The 22,545-nt window shown below is 39.3% G+C and overlaps 1 protein-coding gene and 1 long non-coding RNA gene across 3 annotated transcripts in view; one reads left to right on the top strand and one right to left on the bottom strand.

Annotated features, from left to right (window-relative positions):
• LOC115218122 overlaps window positions 1–22,545 on the bottom strand; it is a 225,562-nt gene that overhangs the window by 188,755 nt on the left and 14,262 nt on the right. The gene's annotated exons all lie outside the window — the stretch shown is intronic.
• On the top strand, window positions 123–17,811 carry LOC118765670. Its single transcript, XR_005001539.1, has 3 exons — window positions 123–133; window positions 14,933–14,937; window positions 17,616–17,811. It is a non-coding gene; the product is annotated as an uncharacterized LOC118765670 (long non-coding RNA).

Below are 22,545 nucleotides of genomic sequence, written 5' to 3'. Positions count from 1 at the left end.
ATGGGTTCAAGAACTACATCATGCTCCAGTGTCTACTCAGGCATGGTTTCTATAGCTGGTTGCCCTTCTTAATACCAAACACTTTACAATGTGTGCTGGGTGCTTTTATCATGCTACCAGTGCTAGTGAGATTGTCATACAGCTTGCAAGACTATGAATGTTATATGAGTGGCTTTTCACAAGGAGATGGTGGGGGGAATGAAGTGTGAGAGAAGAAACTAGAGCAGAACAGGTTCCTTACTTTACAAGAGATACATGACTACTCAAGTTTTAAAATGGGGCGGGGTCAGGTGTTGCTAGAAAGAAATAAAAATAGTGGTGATGATGTGTCTGGGTGGATCCTCAAGGTACAAGGCAACTAGAAGTGAATGGGACAGAGAAGCCAAGGATGTGTGCAAAGACTGTAAGAGTGTATGGGAGAGTGATTGATGGGAATAAAGATTGGGTAGTATTGAAGGATAGATATAGTAAATGGTGGATAAGGGGTGGAGGATGACCAATGATGCATGAGTTGGGGAAGTAGTGGGGTGTAAGATGTAACTGACAGTGCAGAAAAAGAAATGGGGAAGCAGCAGAAAAGTAATGATGACAAGAGAAGGATGAGAGATGACATGTGGTTGAGTATGTTGCAGGAATCACTGGTGGAGGAAGTAGAGAGACAATTTGGTGGCTAAATGGGGAGTGGGGGTTATGAATGTTTTGATCAGCCTGGGGCATTAATAGAGAATACTTTCTCAAGAGGTGACACAAGGGGACTGAACCTGCAACTATGTGACTGGAAAGCAAATTTCTTACCACACAACTACACCTATGCCTACTGAGCCCCATTTACACCAATGTGTGTGTGTATAGGTGCAGGAGTGGCTGTGTGGTAAGTAGCTTGCTTACCAACCACATGGTTCCAGGTTCAGTCCCACTGTGTGGCAACTTGGGCAAGTGTCTTCTACTAGAGCCTCGGGGGTCAACCAAAGCCTTGTAAGTGGATTTGGTAGACGGAAACTGAAATAAACCCATCATATATGTATGTGCTTGTGTGTGTGTGTGTGTGTGTGTGTGTATCAGTGTTAATCCCCCCACCATCACTTGACAACTGACGTTGGTGTGTTTACGTCCCCGTAACTTAGCGGTTCGGCAAAAGACACTGATAGAATAAGAACTAGAGTTACAAAGAATAAGTCCTGGGGTCGATTTGTTCAACTAAAGGCAGAACTCCAGCATGGCCACAGTCAAATGACTGAAACAAATAAAAGAGAGGAATAAAAGAATATATATATATATATATAAAACCTCATCTTTTCCCAATGCGCGGTGTCACTATGTCTCTCTCTCTCTCTCTCTCGGTATATATCTCACCTTCACTCGCTTCCACAGGCTTAGCCAATACCGCAGTAAGAAAAAAAAACATCAGCTAAGTCCCCCGACCTGTTTCCTCTTTTCATTGTTTTTGCAAGCCTTATTATTATTGTATTCCCATATCGTTGTCTTTCGTCTCAAATGCTAGCTGAAGCATAAAAACTTTCACTCACAAAAACTTATTCACACCACCACAAAGCATTTCATCTCAATCCTGTCTTCTTTCTGCCGCCTAAAAACCTCATCTTTTCCCAATGCGCGGTGTCACTATGTCTCTCTCTCTCTCTCTCTCTCGGTATATATCTCACCTTCACTCGCTTCCACAGGCTTAGCCAATACCGCAGTAAGAAAAAAAACATCAACTAAGTTCCCCGACCTGTTTCCTCTTTTCATTGTTTTTGCAAGCCTTATTATTATTGTATTCCCATATCGTTGTCTTTCGTCTCAAATGCTAGCTGAAGCATAAAAACTTTCACTCACAAAAACTTATTCACACCACCACAAAGCATTTCATCTCAATCCTGTCTTCTTTCTGCCGCCTAAAAACCTCATCTTTTCCCAATGCGCAGTGTCACTATGTCTCTCTCTCTCTCTCTCTCTCGGTATATATCTCACCTTCACTCACTTCCACAGGCTTAGCCAATACCGCAGTAAGAAAAAAAAACATCAGCTAAGTCCCCCGACCTGTTTCCTCTTTTCATTGTTTTTGCAAGCCTTATTATTATTGTATTCCCATATCGTTGTCTTTCGTCTCAAATGCTAGCTGAAGCATAAAAACTTTCACTCACAAAAACTTATTCACACCACCACAAAGCATTTCATCTCAATCCTGTCTTCTTTCTGCCGCCTAAAAACCTCATCTTTTCCCAATGCGCGGTGTCACTATGTCTCTCTCTCTCTCTCTCTCGGTATATATCTCACCTTCACTCGCTTCCACAGGCTTAGCCAATACCGCAGTAAGAAAAAAAAAAAAACATCAGCTAAGTTCCCCGACCTGTTTCCTCTTTTCATTGTTTTTGCAAGCCTTATTATTATTGTATTCCCATATCGTTGTCTTTCGTCTCAAATGCTAGCTGAAGCATAAAAACTTTCACTCACAAAAACTTATTCACACCACCACAAAGCATTTCATCTCAATCCTGTCTTCTTTCTGCCGCCTAAAAACCTCATCTTTTCCCAATGCGCGGTGTCACTATGTCTCTCTCTCCTCTCTCTCTCGGTATATATCTCACCTTCACTCGCTTCCACAGGCTTAGCCAATACCGCAGTAAGAAAAAAAAAAAAAAACATCAGCTAAGTTCCCCGACCTGTTTCCTCTTTTCATTGTTTTTACAAGCCTTATTATTATTGTATTCCCATATCGTTGTCTTTCGTCTCAAATGCTAGCTGAAGCATAAAAACTTTCACTCACAAAAACTTATTCACACCACCACAAAGCATTTCATCTCAATCCTGTCTTCTTTCTGCCGCCTAAAAACCTCATCTTTTCCCAATGCGCGGTGTCACTATGTCTCTCTCTTCTCTCTCTCTCTCGGTATATATCTCACCTTCACTCGCTTCCACAGGCTTAGCCAATACCGCAGTAGAAAAAAAACATCAACTAAGTTCCCCGACCTGTTTCCTCTTCATTGTTTTTGCAAGCCTTATTATTATTGTATTCCCATATCGTTGTCTTTCGTCTCAAATGCTAGCTGAAGCATAAAAACTTTCACTCACAAAAAACTATTCACACCACCACAAAGCATTTCATCTCAATCCTGTCTTCTTTCTGCCGCCTAAAAACCTCATTTTCCCAATGCGCAGTGTCACTATGTCTCTCTCTCTCTCTCTCTCTCGGTATATATCTCACCTTCACTCGCTTCCACAGGCTTAGCCAATACCGCAGTAAGAAAAAAAAACATCAGCTAAGTCCCCCGACCTGTTTCCTCTTTTCATTGTTTTTGCAAGCCTTATTATTATTGTATTCCCATATCGTTGTCTTTCGTCTCAAATGCTAGCTGAAGCATAAAAACTTTCACTCACAAAAACTTATTCACACCACCACAAAGCATTTCATCTCAATCCTGTATTCTTTCTGCCGCCTAAAAACCTCATCTCTTCCCAATGCGCGGTGTCACTATGTCTCTTCTCTCTCTCTCTCCGGTATATATCTCACCTTCACTCGCTTCCACAGGCTTAGCCAAACCGCAGTAAGAAAAAAAAAAAAAACATCAGCTAAGTTCCCCGACCTGTTTCCTTTTTCATTGTTTTTGCAAGCCTTATTATTATTGTTTCCCATATCGTTGTCTTTCGTCTCAAATGCTAGCTGAAGCATAAAAACTTTCACTCACAAAAACTTATTCACACCACCACAAAGCATTTCATCTCAATCCTGTCTTTTTCTGCCGCCTAAAAAACTCATCTTTTCCCAATGCGCGGTGTCACTATGTCTCTCTCTCTCTCTCTCTCGGTATATATCTTCACCTTCACTCGCTTCCACAGGCTTAGCCAATACCGCAGTAAGAAAAAAAAAAAAAACATCAGCTAAGTTCCCCGACCTGTTTCCTCTTTCATTGTTTTTGCAAGCCTTATTATTATTGTATTCCCATATCGTTGTCTTTCGTCTCAAATGCTAGCTGAAGCATAAAAACTTTCACTCACAAAAACTTATTCACACCACCACAAAGCATTTCATCTCAATCCTGTCTTCTTTCTGCCGCCAAAAACCTCATCTTTTCCCAATGCGCGGTTTGTCACTATGTCTCTCTCTCTCTCTCTCCGGTATATATCTCACCTTCACTCGCTTCCACAGGCTTAGCCAATACCGCAGTAAGAAAAAAAAACATCAGCTAAGTTCCCCGACCTGTTTCTCTTTTATTGTTTTTGCAAGCCTTATTATTATTGTATTCCCATATCGTTGTCTTTCGTCTCAAATGCTAGCTGAAGCATAAAAACTTTCACTCACAAAAACTTATTCACACCACCACAAAGCATTTCATCTCAATCCTGTCTTCTTTTTGCCGCCTAAAAACCTCATCTTTTCCCAATGCGCGGTGTCACTATGTCTCTCTCTCTCTCTCTCTCTCTCGGTATATATCTCACCTTCACTCGGTTCCACAGGCTTAGCCAATACCGCAGTAAGAAAAAAAAAAAACATCAGCTAAGTTCCCCGACCTGTTTCCTCTTTTCATTGTTTTTGCAAGCCTTATTATTATTGTATTCCCATATCGTTGTCTTTCGTCTCAAATGCTAGCTGAAGCATAAAAACTTTCACTCACAAAAACTTATTCACACCACCACAAAGCATTTCATCTCAATCCTGTCTTCTTACTGCCGCCTAAAAACCTCATCTTTTCCCAATGCGCGGTGTCACTATGTCTCTCTCTCTCTCTCTCTCTCGGTATATATCTCACCTTCACTCGCTTCCACAGGCTTAGCCAATACCGCAGTAAGAAAAAAAAAAAAAACATCAGCTAAGTTCCCCGACCTGTTTCCTCTTTTCATTGTTTTTGCAAGCCTTATTATTATTGTATTCCCATATCGTTGTCTTTCGTCTCAAATGCTAGCTGAAGCATAAAAACTTTCACTCACAAAAACTTATTCACACCACCACAAAGCATTTCATCTCAATCCTGTCTTCTTTCTGCCGCCTAAAAACCTCATCTTTTCCCAATGCGCGGTGTCACTATGTCTCTCTCTCTCTCTCTCTCTCTCTCTCTCGGTATATATCTCACCTTCACTCGCTTCCACAGGCTTAGCCAATACCGCAGTAAGAAAAAAAACATCAACTAAGTTCCCCGACCTGTTTCCTCTTTTCATTGTTTTTGGAAGCCTTATTATTATTGTATTCCCATATCGTTGTCTTTCGTCTCAAATGCTAGCTGAAGCATAAAAACTTTCACTCACAAAAACTTATTCACACCACCACAAAGCATTTCATCTCAATCCTGTCTTCTTTCTGCCGCCTAAAAACCTCATCTTTTCCCAATGCGCGGTGTCATTATGTCTCTCTCTGTCTCTCTCTCGGTATATATCTCACCTTCACTCGCTTCCACAGGCTTAGCCAATACCGCAGTAAGAAAAAAAACATCAACTAAGTTCCCCGACCTGTTTCCTCTTTTCATTGTTTTTGCAAGCCTTATTATTATTGTATTCCCATATCGTTGTCTTTCGTCTCAAATGCTAGCTGAAGCATAAAAACTTTCACTCACAAAAACTTATTCACACCACCACAAAGCATTTCATCTCAATCCTGTCTTCTTTCTGCCGCCTAAAAACCTCATCTTTTCCCATGCGCGGTGTCATTATGTCTCTCTCTGTCTCTCTCTCTCGGTATATATCTCACCTTCACTCGCTTCCACAGGCTTAGCCAATACCGCAGTAAGAAAAAAAAAAAACATCAGCTAAGTTCCCCGACCTGTTTCCTCTTTTCATTGTTTTTGCAAGCCTTATTATTATTGTATTCCCATATCGTTGTCTTTCGTCTCAAATGCTAGCTGAAGCATAAAAACTTTCACTCACAAAAACTTATTCACACCACCACAAAGCATTTCATCTCAATCCTGTCTTCTTTCTGCCGCCTAAAAACCTCATCTTTTCCCAATGCGCGGTGTCAATATGTCTCTCTCTCTCTCTCTCTCTCTCGGTATATATCTCACCTTCACTCGGTTCCACAGGCTTAGCCAATACCGCAGTAAGAAAAAAAAAAAAACATCAGCTAAGTTCCCCGACCTGTTTCCTCTTTTCATTGTTTTTGCAAGCCTTATTATTATTGTATTCCCATATCGTTGTCTTTCGTCTCAAATGCTAGCTGAAGCATAAAAACTTTCACTCACAAAAACTTATTCACACCACCACAAAGCATTTCATCTCAATCCTGTCTTCTTTCTGCCGCCTAAAAACCTCATCTTTTCCCAATGCGCGGTGTCACTATGTCTCTCTCTCTCTCTCTCTCGGTATATATCTCACCTTCACTCGCTTCCACAGGCTTAGCCAATACCGCAGTAAGAAAAAAAACATCAACTAAGTTCCCCGACCTGTTTCCTCTTTTCATTGTTTTTGCAAGCCTTATTATTATTGTATTCCCATATCGTTGTCTTTCGTCTCAAATGCTAGCTGAAGCATAAAAACTTTCACTCACAAAAACTTATTCACACCACACCACAAAGCATTTCATCTCAATCCTGTCTTCTTTCTGCCGCCTAAAAACCTCATCTTTTCCCAATGCGCGGTGTCATTATGTCTCTCTCTGTCTCTCTCTCTCGGTATATATCTCACCTTCACTCGCTTCCACAGGCTTAGCCAATACCGCAGTAAGAAAAAAAAAAAACATCAGCTAAGTTCCCCGACCTGTTTCCTCTTTTCATTGTTTTTGCAAGCCTTATTATTATTGTATTCCCATATCGTTGTCTTTCGTCTCAAATGCTAGCTGAAGCATAAAAACTTTCACTCACAAAAACTTATTCACACCACCACAAAGCATTTCATCTCAATCCTGTCTTCTTTCTGCCGCCTAAAAACCTCATCTTTTCCCAATGCGCGGTGTCAATATGTCTCTCTCTCTCTCTCTCTCTCTCGGTATATATCTCACCTTCACTCGGTTCCACAGGCTTAGCCAATACCGCAGTAAGAAAAAAAAAAAAAACATCAGCTAAGTTCCCCGACCTGTTTCCTCTTTTCATTGTTTTTGCAAGCCTTATTATTATTGTATTCCCATATCGTTGTCTTTCGTCTCAAATGCTAGCTGAAGCATAAAAACTTTCACTCACAAAAACTTATTCACACCACCACAAAGCATTTCATCTCAATCCTGTCTTCTTTCTGCCGCCTAAAAACCTCATCTTTTCCCAATGCGCGGTGTCACTATGTCTCTCTCTCTCTCTCTCTCTCTCTCTCGGTATATATCTCACCTTCACTCGCTTCCACAGGCTTAGCCAATACCGCAGTAAGAAAAAAAACATCAACTAAGTTCCCCGACCTGTTTCCTCTTTTCATTGTTTTTGCAAGCCTTATTATTATTGTATTCCCATATCGTTGTCTTTCGTCTCAAATGCTAGCTGAAGCATAAAAACTTTCACTCACAAAAACTTATTCACACCACCACAAAGCATTTCATCTCAATCCTGTCTTCTTTCTGCCGCCTAAAAACCTCATCTTTTCCCAATGCGCGGTGTCATTATGTCTCTCTCTGTCTCTCTCTCGGTATATATCTCACCTTCACTCGCTTCCACAGGCTTAGCCAATACCGCAGTAAGAAAAAAAACATCAACTAAGTTCCCCGACCTGTTTCCTCTTTTCATTGTTTTTGCAAGCCTTATTATTATTGTATTCCCATATCGTTGTCTTTCGTCTCAAATGCTAGCTGAAACATAAAAACTTTCACTCACAAAAACTTATTCACACCACCACAAAGCATTTCATCTCAATCCTGTCTTCTTTCTGCCGCCTAAAAACCTCATCTTTTCCCAATGCGCGGTGTCATTATGTCTCTCTCTGTCTCTCTCTCGGTATATATCTCACCTTCACTCGCTTCCACAGGCTTAGCCAATACCGCAGTAAGAAAAAAAAAAAAACATCAGCTAAGTTCCCCGACCTGTTTCCTCTTTTCATTGTTTTTGCAAGCCTTATTATTATTGTATTCCCATATCGTTGTCTTTCGTCTCAAATGCTAGCTGAAGCATAAAAACTTTCACTCACAAAAACTTATTCACACCACCACAAAGCATTTCATCTCAATCCTGTCTTCTTTCTGCCGCCTAAAAACCTCATCTTTTCCCAATGCGCAGTGTCACTATGTCTCTCTCTCTCTCTCTCTCGGTATATATCTCACCTTCACTCACTTCCACAGGCTTAGCCAATACCGCAGTAAGAAAAAAAACATCAGCTAAGTTCCCCGACCTGTTTCCTCTTTTCATTGTTTTTGCAAGCCTTATTATTATTGTATTCCCATATCGTTGTCTTTCGTCTCAAATGCTAGCTGAAGCATAAAAACTTTCACTCACAAAAACTTATTCACACCACCACAAAGCATTTCATCTCAATCCTGTCTTCTTTCTGCCGCCTAAAAACCTCATCTTTTCCCAATGCGCGGTGTCACTATGTCTCTCTCTCTCTCTCTCTCGGTATATATCTCACCTTCACTCGCTTCCACAGGCTTAGCCAATACCGCAGTAAGAAAAAAAAAAAAACATCAGCTAAGTTCCCCGACCTGTTTCCTCTTTTCATTGTTTTTGCAAGCCTTATTATTATTGTATTCCCATATCGTTGTCTTTCGTCTCAAATGCTAGCTGAAGCATAAAAACTTTCACTCACAAAAACTTATTCACACCACCACAAAGCATTTCATCTCAATCCTGTCTTCTTTCTGCCGCCTAAAAACCTCATCTTTTCCCAATGCGCGGTGCGCCCGCCCTCCCACCAATACCGGTGAACACTGTTCTCACCATCTACACCGGATACTCCCTCTTATGTTTCTCTATCTGTCTAACTATTTATCAGATTTCTCTATCTATCTAATTTCTCTATCTATCTATCTTCATTCGTCTAAAATCAATCTTCGTATCTTCGCGCCATCTTGAAGTATGTCCCCTCTAATACACATATGTTCTCTCTCTCTCTCACTCTCTCATCCATCTACAAGCCGTAGTCCTGAGCGCAGATAAGTTGAATGCTTAATTTTTCACTTCGGCTACCATTTATTTATGTTTCTCTATCTGTCTAACTATTTATCAAATTTCTCTATCTATCTAATTTCTCTATCTATCTATCTATCTATCTATCTTCATTCGTCGAAAATCAAACTTTGTATCTTCGCGGTGCACTCGCCCTGCCCACCACCACCACCACCACCACCAATACCGGATATCTCTATATTTTGCTCCATCTATACCGGATGTCGCTTCTCCCACCACCATTATAGGTGTCTACTCTTCGAACCCCCCTCTTCAATACGCTATTTCACCATGCATTACCCCTCTCTCGATAACCTACGTTCTACTTGCCTAGAACCTGTCATCATTTCTCTGAACCACCCCTCCCCACTGGTGCTCCCCTATTTCTGCACACCCCCCACATAAAAAAAGCACCATCCGAACGTGGCCGATGCCAGACCCCTCTGGCACCTGTGCAGGTGGCACGTAAAAAACACCCACTACACTCGCGGAGTGGTTGGCGTTAGGAAGGGCATCCAGCTGTAGAAACACTGCCAGACTAGACTAGAGCCTGGGGCAGTCCCGAGCTCCCCAGACCCCGGTCGAAACCGTCCAACCCGTGCTAGCGCGGAAAACGGACGTTAAACGATGATGATGATGATGATGATGATGATGTGTGCATGTGTTTGTGTGTGTGTGTATGTATATATGTATGTATGCATACATGTGTGTGTTTCGCTCGAAATTAAATCTTTCAGGATACCAGAAGATACACATTGTCATATAGAGTATTTAAGGTGTGAATTCAATTTCACTCAACAATATGCCAAATATCAATTACACTGGATTTAAATATTCCTTGAATATATTTTTGCATTTCTCATATCCACTGAGTTTTCATACCTATTCATTATATTTTGTTATTCTCAATGATATCGTATCCAACATCATCAATATCATACTGTCATATTCATCATTCAAACTTAAATTAGTTTCCATTTTTAATTTTTGAATGTTAGAGTGCTTTTGGAAAGTTATTTACATCTCTGATAAATCATGGTAGATATAGTTTTCCATGTTCTACAGTATATATGGTTTCTTTTTTATGTTTTTGTATTTTCTTGTACTTAATTTTTCTTTATTGAATAGTGTGAATAAAGAATATAATCCCCTGGTGAAGTTCTGGCAAATTCTTATTCTGCTACGATGTTTGATACCAGGAAAAAGATGGGCAATTGCTATGATAATGCTTGCACATGCATGCACACACACACACACACACACACATACAAAGTGCATTCAAAAAGCATCTGACTTTATTTTCTCCCACTAAAACTAATGGTGCATGGGCAAAATCCTTTGAGTAGGAGGTGATGCCACCCTTCCTGTGCCTACATGAAAACTTTTGTGCTGGTAGGCTGTGGTGTCAGTTTGTGGTATTAAGCCTAGAGTACGGACATATAGTGCATGCTCATCAGATTTTCATTTTTATGCAAAATGACCAAATGCATTGAATAGAGACCATAAATGCAAGTTTCATCACCAATGACGACAGTCTTCATAAAGTCTGGTTCATGGCTTGCACAGTTCAGCATGTCCTGAGTGATTTCCATGCAGAGATGCTTCTACTTCTCCACCAACACCTTGAGGATAAATTTGGTTGACACTTTCTGCATACACAAATCCTCCTTTAAAATGGAATGCACTGGTCCTGTGCTTATTCCTACTGCATGAGTAATTTCCTGAATTGTTACAGGATGGTTTTCATAACTATTCACCAAACCTTCACAAAAGGCTCCTTATTACAGCTTGTGGATGGCCTGCCTGAGCATGCCTGGCTCTCCACCGAGGTGCAGCCATGTTTGAAATGGTTGTTCCACTCACTGATTTGAGGTTTGCTCAGGGCATCATCACTAAAGGCCTGCTGAATCTTCTGGATGGTTTTGAGCTTGAGTATCACTAAACTTTTGACAAAACTTGATACAATATCTCTGCTCAAAGCATTCAGTGAAAATCCGATGAGTGTACATTATTCATCCATACTACAGGTGTAACAGCCAGATCTTGATATAGCCTACTGGTATGAAAATTTTCACACATTCACAGGAAGGATGGTGCCACCTTTCACCCAGAGGATTTTGCCCACATAGCATTAGTTTTGGTGAGTAAAATTGAAGTTGAATACTTTTTGAACACACCTATATACATATATGATATATGATAATGTTCACAAACACACATATATATATGTACATGTAAGATGGCAAACTGACAGAGTTGTTAAAGCCCTGAACAGAATACACCATGGTATTTGTTCTGAATCTCTGCACACTAAGTTCAAATATCACCAAGATTAATTTTACATTTCATTGATAATGATCTAGCAATCTAGGGTGTTAGATTAACAGAACTTTTAAAGGCGGTGAGCTGGCAGAAACATTAGCACGCCAGGCAAAATGCCTAGTGGTATTTCGTCTGACTTTACTTTCTGAGTTCAAATTCCGCTGCGGTCAACTTTGCCTTTCATCCTTTCGGGGTTGATAAATTAAGTACCAATTATGCACTGGGGTCGATGCAATCGACTTAATCCCTTTGTCTGTCCTTGTTTGTCCCCTCTATGTTTAGCCCCTTGTGGGCAATAAAGAAATAAGAACTTTTAAAGGGTTGGATGACATACTTTGTTCCAAATCTTTTCAGTTCTGACAGCAAAGCCTGCAACAACAATATAAAATTGTATTGGCCCAAGTTAGTGGCCATTTACTTGGCTTGAAGATGTGAAGGATCAGCATGCATGGGTAGCAGCAAATCTTTGCCTAAAATAGTCTGCTAGTCTTTATTCTATCTCCTTCAAATCTTACACTTTTGAAAATCATAGAAATGTGAAATTGGTAAAATGTATTGCTATAAATGAATCTTTTTATACAACCTCAGTGCATTTTCATTTTATTTCCTATATATATATATATTTATATATAGATAGATAGTGGTACCTTAGCTTATGAGTGTCTCAACTAATGAATTTTGCAGTAAACGAGCCGTCTCTCAGCCGATTTTTTGCTTTGACTAGCAAGCTAAAATTTGGATTACGAGCCAGTTTCAGATACCCCACTGCTAGTTGGCATAGCAAACGCCACAGTGAATGCCATAACATCTGCCCAGCATCCATTGTCTTACTCAATAGCTAGACAGATATGCACATTAGCAATTGCGAAGATCTTTAATGAGTCATTAGCGAGACAGGTGATGAAATGCTTACTTGGTCGTTGCACTGAAACATCAGTGTTGTGCTCACAATTGTGCTTGCAGTTATTTAACAAAACTTTGTTTCTCCAACCATGGGTCTGAAGGACAGTGCTCAGAAGAAGAAGTGGCTGATGTGCATTGAATTAAAGAAAGAATTTTTTGAAAAACATGACTAAAGTGTGCACATAGTTGACTTGGCGAAGCAGTACGAGCGTAGCACTTCTATGATCTGTACCACACTGAAGCAGGAGGAGTCGATAAAGGCTATAACACCAGCTAAGGACATTAAAATAGCGGACATTTATCATTGAAATTATGGAGAAGTTGCTGATGATGTGGTTGACAGAGAAGCAGCTCATAGGAGATACCATGATGGAGTTTTTAATCTGTGTGAAGGTACGAGCTATTTACCCCAGGCACTTGTATGGTCAAGGCATCAGGTGAGCCGTTTAAAGCCAGTTAAGGATGGTTCAAGAGTTTTAAAAAGAGGACTGGTATTCACTCTCTTGTCAGGTATGGTGAAGCAGCAAGCACTGATATGAAGGTAGCTGTGGATTACTTAAAAACTTTTGCTGGAATTATAGCAGCCAAAGGATACATTCCCAAGCAAATCTTCATTTGTGATGAAGACAGGATATTTTTGGAAGAATATGCCAAGAAGGACATAATGGCAGAGGAGAAGAGGATGTCAGGTCACAAACCCACGAAGGATAGGCTAACCTTTGCACTGTGTGCCAATGCAAGCAACTGCAAGATTAAGCTGTTTATCATTTGAAAACCCAAGAGCCTTTAAGTCACATAAGACTCTGAAAGAAAAACTGCAGGTTATTTGGAGGGCAAACCCCACGATATGAGTCACCTGGCAGTTCTTTGTGGAGTGAGTGAATTTTGTCTTTGGTCCTGACATTAAGAAATATCTCCAGGAAAATAACCTACCTTGCGAGCCCTTCTTTTCCTAGACAATGCACCTGCTCACCGACCTAACTTCAAAGATATCCTCAAAGAGTTCTAGTTTATAAAGGTTCTCTACCTTCTACCCAACACCATCCCCTGTCCTGCAACCAGCAGGTGATTTCTAATTTCAAGAAGCTTTTCTCCAAGAACCTGTTCCACTACTGCTTTGAGGTAACAGGAAGCATAAACCTCACCCATTAAGAGTTCTGGAAGGACTACTATAGCATCGTGGTATGTCTCTGAATTATCAATATGGCCTGGCAGGTTGTTACAAAGAGAACCTCAACCTCTGTGTGGAAGAAGCTGTAGCCTGAGTTTGTGTCTGAAATGGACTTTGAAAGACTCAAACCCGAATCAGCAGTGGTGGAGGAGATTGTATCCCTTGGCAAGTCCATGGGCCTGCACATGGATGAAGGTGACATCAACGAGTTCATCCAGGAGCATTCTGAGGAACTGACAAGGGAGGAGTTAAAGGAGCTACAGATGCAGCAGCACACAGAGATTTTGCAGGAAATAGGTGACACAGAGGAGGTAGAGTAGGTTATTTCTACAAGTGCGATAAAGGAAATGTTGGGAATGTGGGAGAAATTTTCAGACTTTATTCAAAAGAAACACCTTGTAAAAGTTGCAACTGGGCATGCAACAGTGCTATTTAACGACACTTGCCTAACTCATTTCAGAAACATTCTGAAAGGGAAGATGAAACAAACCTCAGTGGACAGGTTTTTATCAAAAACTCCTGCAGATGAAAGTGAGGAAAGCGTGGCGAAAAGGGCAAATCAGCGAATAAGATTCAGTTATTCAGTTTAGCTTTTCTCCTCCACCTCCATCAGCATCATCAAGCTGTCTGATCCCCAAGATAAATGCTGTACATTATACTTAATAAAACCAGTTTATTTCAGTACATTCTATTGTATTGTTTTTTATATAATATCCTTTATTTATAAGTACATTTTTCTTATTTAAAAACATGTAACAAAAAAAATGTGGTGTTTTTTTTTTTTTTGTGGGGTTTGGAATGGATTCAATTCATTTCAATGATGAAAATTGATTTGACATACAAGTAATTTGAGTTATGAGCTTCATCACGGAACAAATTAAACTCGTAAGTCAAGGTACCACTGTGTGTGTATATATATGAACAGATCATTATCCTCATCATTTGATGTCTACTTTCCATGCTGGCATGGGTTGGACAATTTGACAGGAACTAGTGAGCTGCAAAGCTGCATCAAGTCCCAATGTCATCTTTGGTATGGTTTCCATAGATAGATGCCCTTCCAAATGTCAGCCACTTTGCAGAATGTATTAGGTGCTTTTTACTTTTTGTGCCATCAGCCCTACTAAGATTATCATGTACTTTGTAAGACAGTAAAGAACAGAGGAAAAGGAAAGGGCGACTGCTCCCACTACCAAAAGGAAGTATTTGGGAGCAGAAGGTTGAAGTGGGTGGTCATATGTCAGGTGTTGAAAGGCTACAGTATGAGAGAGGGGCAAACACAGGTGTCTTGCTATAGAAGAGATACATGGCTGAAGGAGATAAAAGGAAGGAAGTGATGGGGTGCTAGGAACAAGGTGAACATATGAATGGACATGGATAGTGCATTATGGGAAGGGATGAAAGAATGGATGTTTCCATAAGACTGTGAGGTGGGAGTAAACAGATGGAGGTAGATATTGATATAGAGAATGATGAACAGGGATTGGGTGCAGATGATAGGGAAATACCAGTATGCAGAAGGGCAACAAGGGAGAAATAGTAATATATAAAGTTATACAAAAATAGCACATGTATATATGTGTGTGTAGACACACACACACACGGAGGTGCTGAAAAGTTGGTGATTTTGAGTAAAAGAACATACAGGAGGATCAGTTAATTACGATTTCATTCCATATATTCCCCTCTCAGATTCACACACCTATTGCAGTGGTCCTTCAGTTTTTCTAAGCTCTGTAAAAGAACTTGCAAGGTTGGGCCTCCAACCAGGCAGTTAGTGATACCCTTAAAGCCAGGAACTTTTCTGCACCCGTTCATATATATATATATATAATATATATATATATATATATATATATATACACACACACATATATATACACCCACACATATACACACACACACAACACACACATATATATATATATATATATACATACACACACACATACATACATATACACACACACGTATATATATATATATATATATATATATATATATATACACATACATATATACATACATACATAGATGCATACATACATACATATATACATACATACATACATACACACACACATGAATAGAATGTACACAAGCATGTGTGTTACATAATTATATTACAGTTCTACATTTCACAGCTTCATTAAACAAATGCTGGACCAGAAGCAAGATTTGAAAGAAGAAATTCAATTTGGGGTTTATTTTTATGTCATCATAGTTTTGATATTTAGATAACCTTTCATTTCTTTTTAACAAAAGTCACACAACTTGGTATTTGATCCTAATTGCTCTTAGTGTTGTGTGTGTGTGTAATAGAAAGAGAAGGTGAGGAGAGAGAGAGACCTGCAAATGGCCTGAAAGATCCATGATAGAGCAAATATGTCATCCACCAGTACAAGAAAAATGTAAAGAATAAAATATTTACAAAATCAATTAAATTAAAAATTGCTTTTGGCATGAAAAATTTGTGTAATGAATCTCTGAGAAATTTCAAATGTTGATATGGAAGTTAAATGATGATGATGATAATGAAGATATATATATATATATATATATATATATATATATATGTATGTATGTGTATTTGTGTATGTTTGTAGGTAGGTAGGTAGGTAGATATGTAGATAGATAGATAGATAGATCTTCTAACCACAGGTTATTGAATGCACTTCAACAGCATATTTGATATATATATATCATCATCATCATGAACATATACCTTTTACCTGTTACTTGCTTCAGTCACTGAGTGTCATTGAGTGTGTGTATGTGTGTATAAACATACATGCACACACACACAAGTAAGTACGTAGTTGCAAAACAATGTAGAAAAAAATGACCATTCATCAACTGCCTGATGAATGATAATGTGAAACTCTGAGTAATACTTTGTGAAGATTTTTTCAGATTTAATAAAATAGTGTGTATATATTATATCTTTAGGTATGATTACCCACAAGAATTGAATAAAAAACATCTACAGACATCACCATACCTGTATTCTATACATTTCTTCCTTGGTGTAAAGGTGTATGGTGGTTGATTGGTTGGTTGGTTACTTGGTAATACAGCTATCTTCCAATAGATTTCAAGTTAACAGTTTGTAAATTTCTAAAACTGTTACCAAAACTATTATAATACCATCCTACCAAATCTTATTCACCGACTTCTCAACCAGTTATTTTCTATCAACTTGTGATGAACTTTCAAGCAATCTCATTTTCCACAATATAAGATTAGTTTTATGTCATTACCTCATGTATATCTCAAAGATAATCATGGTGAATTTTTTTTATGGTTTTGATGATAAGCATTAGTTTTATCAACTGAACTATCCACTTATCCTGGAACTGGGTACCAGCATCAGCAGGAGAGAATTGTTCTTGATGTGCAAGAAATTAGTAGGTCACTACCTGATTGCAGCGTGGCCACATACAGCATACAGTTACACCAAAAGATGAGCAGAAGGGGAGAACTGGAGTGACAAGATGGGAGAGGAGACTGGAGAGGATGAGAGCAGAAGACCCAGTTAGAGGGAACTGGCATGTACCCAAATCAGATAACGGGTGTAATGCTAGCAGCATCATGATATGGTTTGTGTTGGAAATTGGAGGTATGAAAGTGGAGGATGCCACCTGGTTATAAAAAGCAGATGACTACAACCACATCAATGTCACCAAGTTGGATGCAGTGCTGAAGGGAGTGAATTTTGCCTGAAATGGGGGTGTTGCTCCATCAAAATCCAGATAGATTTGGCTATCATGCTTGGCTTGGTAGGATCAGTGATCACTGACAAGAAGAGGGTGCAAACCAAAGGGGCTGTGGAAATGCTAGTGAAGTGCCACCTGGGGATTCTAGGGAGCTGAATTGCAAGTTTGGCTTGACGTTGAATGTGGTCTTTGTGTCTTTGGAGAGAAACAAGGCAACTGCTTTAACCAGGGTAAAAAAGGCCTGGTTAGGGGAGCCGGAAGAATCAAAGCAAGGGGTAGCTGCGGTGTGTCAGTTAAACGACTCCACAATATGCTAAAGAGGCTGCAAGCCATGCATCATATGGGCATGGATAGAACTATGTATCTCACCAGAAGGATTGACACTGATGTTACCAGATAGAGTGTCCAAAAGGTGGTCGGGAACAACGACAGGTGTCAATCCATCAACCCCACTCCAGGTGTGCATGACCACGGAAACATTTCAGTAGAGCACAACTGGAGACGGCTGGCAGTGGATGTAACACACTACTGGCAGGGGACATATCTCTTGATGGCTGACTGTGAGCCAGGCCGGATGGCCATTTGGAGGGAATTAAGGGCAGGCACTGTGGATGAGATGGCACATATTCTAAATGAGGTACTCTTAGAGCAGGGACCTGTGGATGAATTGCTGATGGACAACAGCACAGCATTTCATTCGGAGGTGTTGAAAGAGATGCTTGACATGTGGAAAGTGCACCAGTTTTTCAGAGCAGCATATAGGCCGAGTGGAAATGGGATCATGGAGAGATATCATCAAACGATCAAGGCCATGGCAGAGAGAGGACATGTCTCACTGCTGGAAGTAGTGTTCTGGTACAACATATCAGCCCAATCAGGCTAGGCCTAAGAGTCCATGCCACATACAGCGATATTCAAATATGAACGGTGACATCCAAGTAAGCCATCGAGATGCCCTGTAGAAGAGAGAGGGTCCAACTTTGTGGAGATGGGAGATGAAGTCTGGGTCAAGCCACCAGAGGCATGCTGCACAACTCAGTGGAACAGAAGAAAAGTGATGGCTGTCAATTCCAAAAACAACATTTTTGTGGATGGAATGCTGTGTCATGTCTTGGATGTTCGTAGGATTGTCACTTTGTTGGATGATTGTGGAGAAGAGGAGAATGAGGTTCCCAGTTTAAGAAGATCACAATGTGCAAGGCACCCACCTGGGTGGGTGGGTGGTAGATTTCGACATGGAGTAAAGTGAGGATGTGATCTTTGAGATCAGTGGGGCATGTGGGGATGAGCCAGAAGAAGAGGGCCATGACATCAATGGTCAAGGGATTGACTGGAAGAGGAAGCATGAGAATGGAAATGTGGGGGAGACAGAAGAGGGTTGGCTTCTTCTTACCCAGAATTCACTCCCGGGTTGGTCAAATAGCAGCTGCTTATAGTGGGTGACAGGGTAGGGCAGGATCACCAGAGTGACTACTACTAGACAGGCACAGACCAGAGACGAAGGTAGGTGAATCTCTTTTCATTTCCCACGCATGACAGTTAATTCAAACTATCATCATGAAGCAGTATAAAGATCTAAAAACAAATAATTATGAGGTGAGTAAGTGACTGAACTGACTCCAAAATACTATGGCTACTTATTTTAGCAAACCTAGAAATATGCAAATTCAAAGTTCACCAAAGCAAGATTTGATCCCAGAAGAAAGGCACAAAGTTAGATTATATTGGGTAATGTGGTTCAAAATCTACATGAAGACTAAATAGATGATCATGGCTATAATTTCTTTCATCATAGGTCTTTTGAATCAGTTATGATATCAAGCTAAACAAGTTTGCAGTTTTTTAATCTTCCTGTAGTAGACCTTGAGGAGATAAATATTTATCAAAAGACTTTTAGAAATCCTTCTGTAAACACTTGACAACTGTTTGCAAGTCATTACCTATCTGCAGGTCAGGTTATGTAACCCATTGATATTTTAGATTATTTACTGATTTATCTAAAACTTGTTCTTCCATTGCTTTCAAATTTCCAATTAATTTTCTGCTGTAAATTCAAAAGATTAATATTTGGTTCCTTCTTATTTGATTGCTTCATTTTATCCCACACATTTCCAAGAAACTATTCCCCAATATTTAACCAATACTTGTTATGATTATAGAAGCTGACGAGAACATTATAGTATCAAAACATGAAACACAGGATCACTATTAGACATCAGGAAATCTAAAACAATCTCACAAAACAAATATTAAAGTTTTAATTAGAATATTGTTTCCTACACCAAACTAGTATACACTCAGTACTTCTTAATATGTTGTGTAACATCTTCAAATTCCATTGAGGTTGACTTTGCTTTTCATCCATTTTTGGGGCCAATAAAATGAGTACAAGTTAAACACTGGGATCAATGTAATCGAATTACCCCATCCCCAAAACTTGCTGGCCTTGTGCCAAAATTTGAGAGCAATATGTGTAACATCAGAATACATTGGAATCATAAATAAATTGTACAAAGGCTGCAAACTGCATGGAGGGAATGTATACAAGTAGTCAACTGTACGGGATAGTTATATTTTTATAACAGCCACAAGCTTCATAACAATCATAATCAACTTCATAATAACCAGATGTAACAAAAAATCTAATTAACAAATACTCCCCACACCCTTCTATATCATTTCTTTCCAGAATGCTTTTTAGTTTCGTTTGGCATAGAGCAAGAGGTTGTGGAGATGGCATTCACAGTCACTATGAGGTAGGAGTTGTTCCTATGGCTTTCACAGTCTTCTGTGATAGAAGTGGGATCTTTCTTTAATGATGACAGTGGTATGAAAAAGAGGTGCCATGAACGAGTTCCTGGAGAACTGACTTTATGAAAGCTACCTTATTGGAGATGATGAAGGAATGATTACCATATTGTTGGTGATGAAGAAAGGATTGTCATATTAGAGGTGATGAAACAAAGAAAGAGATTTAAAGTGTGGAGAAGGTTACTGTTAACAGCTGTCTCTACTTTTGATAAACTGGAAGAGGATGAAAGTTGACAGGTCAGATAGGCATAAGTTTCCCTTGCAAGTATTCACTGACAGAAGTTCAATCTAAACATCAATAACATCAAACTTAGAAGTCTCATACAGTCTGTCTCTACCATTTCCAACCATTACATGGCAACAATAATGGGGTAATTGAATACTAAACTAAGGAATATACAAAGAACTGGATATGAATGCTCAGTATACTTGGAATATACACTTGTGTAAGAGTATCAGAAAAGATGAAATTGGGAGAACTAAGATTAATTAAAATAATTGAAACTATCATTTTCAACCTTTGGTCTATTCAGTTAGCAGCAAAGACTCAACAAAATACAAAAAGGGGATCTGAACCAGTAACCAAGCTATTAGTAAGTAATGGACTAAAAAACTGGTTACAGTTTATAATTTTATCTCGATTCAGCATATGAGCTCTGCTGTTGATGCCACTTTCTTCTCTGCAACCAGTAAGCAGAGATATTTGAACCCTGAACCTATTCAATATGAATGCCATCAAGATGCACAGCGGCAGAACAACTGTTAGAACTTTTATCTTGAACATGTTGATCCTGAGAATATAAAGCCAAGCAAAGTGGACAATGTTGTACAAGATATCCATAGCTTCAGTCACAGATCTGTTGGTGTTGAACTGTACACCCCTTTGTTTATTTTCATCCCTTTGATGGAGTGTCCGGAAGAATTCCAGCATCTCCCAAAGGACCAAGGTCCATCTTTCCATGGATTGGAAAGCTTGGAATAACATCATCAACAGAGTCTAACATCCAGTGGCACCCACAGCTGCATATTAGTTGAGAGAACAGCTTCTCCATCTGGTTGCCAGCTAGGGATTTTACTTACTAGATTTTATCACATTACAAACCACCAGTCAAGATGACTTAATAATATTCATATTACCAGGTCATTATCTTTACCCTCCATAACCCCTACTCACCACATCACATACCTTTCCACATTACATTTCTAACCCATGATGGTTGTTATCCACATCATCAAAGTCATTACACACAACAACCTTTATACCCTAAAGGCTTTACCCACCACACCAAAATCCTTAACCAACACCCAACAGTCTTAACCCTAAATCTTAGTCTTACACCCAACGGTCCTTAATCAACATCCAACAGTGGTTACCCAGGAACTCACAGTCCTCACCCAATCCCACCACACAAAAGTCCAGCAGAGACAGAATCCTTCAAGAACTTATTAATGTCGACACACTGTGTTATCAATATGAAACATAGTTGAATAGAGAAGATTAGTATTGATCATTTTAGAATCAGAAGACATACTGGATTACAGGAATCACACACACACACACAATATTTCTTTAGGCACACATGCACAATATACACCATTACTACTACTACTACACACACAAAGTTTCTAAAAATATCGTGAAAACATACTCAGTACCATAAAACTGTTATCTAAAGAATGCTAGAACTCATCTAGACAAATGATGCCAACACTGCAACATACCATGTTCTGATAAGTATTTGTACTCTATTGATTACTGTGGAGAATGCAAGAAAGAAGGAGAGGTAGGAGAGAAAAGTGGAAGAAAGGCAGGAAGAACAGACAGAGAGAAGGATAGAGAGAGAAAGAGACAGACAGAGAGTTGAGTAAGATAACTATATCCAGTTTGGTTTCCAAATTTTCACTTGTTCTTCACATGTGTGTGAATTTATATTTAGACACACACACACATTCATACACTCACACAAATATATAGACACGCTCATCTCCATGCCTGAACATATGAACATATGTATGTGTCTGTATGTGTATATATTCTCTCTTTGAATTATTCATGTCCATATCAAAATAAACATGCATGCACCAGTGATTTGAAGCTGTTTACTTCTTTTCAGTGTGAAAAACGTATCATGTTGTTGTGTAAAATGCTCCCCTCCCTGGGGCCTTCATCTGAAGTCACTAGCAACTTTGTAAAGCAATAAATACATGCTATCTCCTCTGAAGAAATCATACAACAAAACATTGATATTCATGAAGACTACTTTCACAGAAATATGCTAATAGCACAAGTGTAGCAAGAGAATGGCTTTTAAACAATGTGCATGGAGCAGCTTCAATAAATATAGTACAGTAGGTCACACAGACAACACAAGTTCAATTCTAGTCTAGGGAACAAAAATAAAATTTCATCTCATTAACTGTATTAATTATTCTGAAATGATATTATTCTACATTCTTAGATCCACACCAGCCTTTCCCACCACCACAATTTTAAAGGGATATGTGTGGTTGAACTCAGTATATTGGTATATTTTTAACTAGAAACAAAATAGAAACATTCAGTTTTCAATAAAGAGACATCTTCACTGAAATGACAACCAAAATATTACTGGTACTATTT

Source organism: Octopus sinensis, linkage group LG12 (assembly GCF_006345805.1).
Source record: "Octopus sinensis linkage group LG12, ASM634580v1, whole genome shotgun sequence".
In the NCBI taxonomy this organism is placed as follows: domain Eukaryota; kingdom Metazoa; phylum Mollusca; class Cephalopoda; order Octopoda; family Octopodidae; genus Octopus; species Octopus sinensis.
This window is presented reverse-complemented; position numbering and strand designations above follow the sequence as displayed.